Source organism: Triticum dicoccoides, chromosome 2A (genome assembly GCF_002162155.2).
Source record: "Triticum dicoccoides isolate Atlit2015 ecotype Zavitan chromosome 2A, WEW_v2.0, whole genome shotgun sequence".
Classification (NCBI taxonomy): domain Eukaryota; kingdom Viridiplantae; phylum Streptophyta; class Magnoliopsida; order Poales; family Poaceae; genus Triticum; species Triticum dicoccoides.
In genome coordinates, this window is record NC_041382.1 from 345,380,954 (window position 1) to 345,385,542 (window position 4,589).

Consider the following 4,589-nt stretch of genomic DNA (forward strand, 5'->3'; position numbering starts at 1 on the left):
GCCGGAGAGGAGGAGGGTAGTATGGTGGAGAAGAGAAGGGAAGATGGAGTGGAGGACATGGAGTGGAGGAGAGGTGGAGTGGAGGAGGTGCGCCCAGCTATATATACGACATAGTAATGGCGCACCATGGGCAGGTGCGCCATTACTAACTTTTTTTTTTATTTTTTTGATTTATTTTGAATTTTGAAGGCGGGAAGATACTAATGGCGCACCATGGGCAGGTGCGCCATTAGTAACTTTATTTTTATTTTTTGACTTATTTTGAATTTTGAAGGCGGGAAGATACTAATGGCGCACCATGGGTAGGTGCGCCATTAGTAATTTTTTTTTTATTTTTTTGACTTATTTTGAAGGCGGGAAGATACTAATGGCGCACCATGGGCAGGTGCGCCATTAGTAAGTTTGAATTTTTTTTTTGAATTTTTTTGCCTCTCCAGATCTTAAAAGCCCCGTATCTTTTTTTCTGTTAGGTTTTTGAGGATTTTGAAAATGTTTAACGGGGTTCCCCCCGTTAAATTCGGATGTAACTTTTCGAGTAGATGATTTTTCATATAAAGTTATGCCCATTTTTACAAATTCTCGAGAGATTTTGCAAAAAAGTCGAAAATTCATGTTTGTAAATTTTGCTAACAACTAGACCACATATCACATGGGAATCTTATTTTCTTTTATTTTTTTGACATTTCTATCATTTTCTTTTATTTTTTTAAAACTGAAAAGGCGGTCCACAGGGGGGTGTGTGCATTCGGGCGAATGTTTGGGCCAAGTTACTAATGGCGCACCGTGGCATGGTGCGCCATTATTAGTTCAACTAGTAATGGCGCACCACTCCCACGGTGCGCCATTAGTAGTTTTGAAAAAAAAAATTAAATTTTTTTTACTAATGGCGCACCGTGGATGTGGTGCGCCATTACTAGTTCAACTAGTAATGGCGCACCACTCCCATGATGCGCCATTAGTAGTTTTGAAAAAAATTAAAAAAAATTACTAATGGCGCACCGTGGACGTTGTGCGCCATTAGTATTTGCACACTAATGGCGCACCAACACATGGTGCGCCATTAGTATATAGTAATGGCGCACCACATGTCTGGTGCGCCATTAGTGTCAATTCCATCTATAGCCCTTTTCCTAGTAGTGTCGAGCTCGTGCATCAAGCTACCAGAGAGGAACGCCAAGTGCAAGATGATTACAAGTATGCCAAGTTCTCATCCAAATCATACGGCTTCTCCAACACCCAAGCTTCACCGACTCCAACACCGCCTTCGTCAACAAATGCTTCTACAAGAAACGTCGACAAGTCGAGTTACAAGAAAGCTTCGTCAACCCCAAGTCATCCTTCTACAATGAGCAACTTCAAGCCGATGAAACCATCAAGACAAGTTCCTTCAAATGCTTCACATGTAGAGGTCGAGGCCACAAGTCCTTTGAGTGTACCAACAAGCGGACCATGATCCTCAACAATGATGGTACATACGACTCCATGAGCGAAGGAGAAATGGAAGCACTTGAGCAAGTCGCCATGCACAGGCAAGCGAACGATGAAGAGGAACAACTCTTTTGTGATGAAGATTCCAGTCCCGCCCTTGTTGTATCCAAGGTCTCGACTCTCCAACATCACCAAGAAGAAGACCAACGATGCTACATATTCCATACCAAGGCCGGCATCAATGGAAGATCTGTCAAGGTCATCATCGATGGAGGGAGTTGTCATAACTTAGCAAGTGAAGAACTTTGCTCCAAGCTCCAATTGCCCAGGATGAAGCACCCACATCCCTACAAAGTTCAATGGCTTAGCGACTCCGGCACTATCCAAGTTGAGCATCGAGTACAAGTCTCCTTCAAAATTGGCGCCTACGAAGACACTTTGGAGTGCGATGTCGTTCCAATGACCGTTTGCCACCTTCTTCTTGGACGCCCATGGAAATTTGATAGAGGTGTCATCCACAACGGCCGAACGAACCACTACATCTTCAAGATGAAAGGAAAGGAGTACGTACTTCGCCCTATGTCTCCAAGCCAAGTGATCGACGCTAAGCAAGCCACCCATCGTGTCGGGGTTGGGTGCGACATATGCCAAAGGATGGCTTATCATGGTGGGAGCAAGTAGAACGTCGCCGGTGCCAGGAAGCAGGATGAGGCGTAGACACGAACGTTGGCATACTTTACCCAAGTTTGGGGCTCTCCTAGGAGATAATACCCCTAGTCCTGCTCTGCGGGGTCTCCGCAAGATTACTAAGGCACTAGTGAGTACAATGGTGCTCCTCGAGCTGTATGTCAGAGGTAGGAGAAAGCAGGGCTAGTTCTCTCCTCTCTCTCTATGAGTGTGTCTAGGTCTAACAGGTTGGGAACCCTTTGCATGGGTGCCCTGGGGGGCTTATATAGGCCTACCCCTAGGGGTACAATGGTAATCCAGCCAGGTGAAGGACCCGACTGTCAGTGTCTCTGGTCACCGGCTTCTCCGCCGGCTGCTGGGGCCCGCCGCCTTGTCTGGTACGGGGCCGACGGAACGCTCCCGCCGCTCGAGGGTTCTACTGGATGCTTGTTACTATTGCCATAATGCTAATGACACACGCTTGGTCGGGGAGTTGTGGCTACAGTCCCGCCGTCTGGTGGGAGATCACTGTAGCCACTCCGTGTCTTATCTGGTTAATGGTGCATGGACTCCAAGGGAGGAGTGTGCCGTCTGCTAGAGGCCGGCCTCCCTCGGGTCCGACTGGTCATACTCCGCCGTCTTCCAGGCTCTTGCTGCCTGGTAGGGCCCGCCGCATGCAAGCCGTACCTACAGGCCGTCGTGGGAGCAGGGCTCTGCCTGACAGGGGTAACGTCAAGGGTGGAGTGGCAACAGTGCCGCATCGTGCGGAGATCTCCGCCTGTACGGGGCACTGTGGCCGCGCCGTGCCCTGGATATGGGGATGATCGGCTGCACTATAGCCACATCCTGTCTTGTCTTCTTAATGTGGGTGCGGACTTTGTGGGCGTCGTGGGTCGCCTGCTAGGAGCCGGCCTCTCTAGAGGCCGCCTGCTAGGAGTCGGCCCGTCTTGGGGTCGTCTTCAGGTGCGTGGCCATCTTCTGGTAGCCGGCCGCTTTATCCAGCCGGCCACCAGAAGACGGTGCTTCATCCTGGACGTTTGAGGGGCACAACCGGCCCCGATGTCTTGAAATGCTCGGGGGCTCGGGTTAGGCTACCCGTGGCCCATTACTCCGACCGTAGTCCTCGAAGCCTGTGAGGCATCGCGGCTGATAAGTCGAGGTGCCTCCGCAGTTTCCTTCTCCGAGTGCTCTTGTTGAATGCTCCGGCCGTCTCCTAGCATGCCGTCTGCCGGGAGTCGGCCGGAGCCAGGCGGGGTCGCCTAATAATTTTGAAATGCCAAGGCGGGAACCAGGTGGCGTGCTTGCTAAGCCTCTAGGCCCACCGCCCGCTGCAAGCACGCCATGCCGCATCGGCCAGTCGGGCCAGCCTACCAGCCCACGTGCACGATGGGACGCGATAGCAGGCTGGTCCCGCCATTTCCGGCCTCGGCGTGCGAGCGGATCGGCTACGGCCGAGGTAGGCGGTTCCGATTCCGTGCGGAGTTACTACGCGCAGTAACTTGCACAATAATCGCGGGGCCGTGGGGTCGTGGGTGCAGTTAATCCCTCAATCCCACGCCCCGTCCCCTCGGCTTCGTAGCCCAGGGGCTATAAGTAGGGGGAGGAGGGGGAGCGGCAGAGCACGCGCGCCCTCCTCTCCCTTTGCCATTTTCATCCTTCTCCTCCTCTTGCTGCTGCCGCACTTCTACGCTCCACCGAAGCACTGCCGCAGCTCATCGCCGTCGATTTCCTCCGCCCCTAACCTCTCGCTCCGCCGTGGTCGTTTCCCCCTCCGCCGCGCCATCTCTCCGTCTAGTTCGAACTCCATGGTGCGCGAACGGGGAGGGGATTGGGACGGCTTAGTCATGATAGACGACCATCTCGCCTTCCTTCGCGCCACACGGCGACTGCCCGGCGCGGGCTTCGTCAAGGTGCGCGTGCCACCGGAGAAGGAGATCTCGCCGGCGCCAAAAGGAGGTGAGCGGGTTATCTTCCGCTTGCACTTCCTCCGCGGATTCGGTCTGCCAGTGAGTGGGTTCCTCTGTTCCTTCCTTTACTTCTACCATCTTCAATGTCATCATCTGACGCCCAACACCGTGATGTTGTTGTCCGCCTTTGTCATGATGTGCGAGGGCTACCTGGGCATCCTCCCCACCATCGAGTTGTGGGGAGCGTTCTTCTACACCAAACTTGGTAGCTCCGTCAAGGAGAAGGCAGCCCAGTGCGGCGCCTTCGTAGTGGTGCGTCGTCCATCTTCGAAGAACGCCTTCCCCTCCATCAAGCTGTCACAGTCGGTAAAACTGTGGAAGAAATCATATTTTTACATGGAGAACGTCGACCCGGCCATTGACTTCATCAGCTTGCCGCCCTACGAAGCCGGCCCTCCGGCTGAGCCATGGGCCAATTGGGGCTACAAGCTGAAGCCCATGTCCGCCAATTTCACCGCCGCCGTCAACCGGCTCCGGGTGCTGACGAATGCAAAAGGCCTCAAGGCATCCGACCTGCTGGTCGCCTTC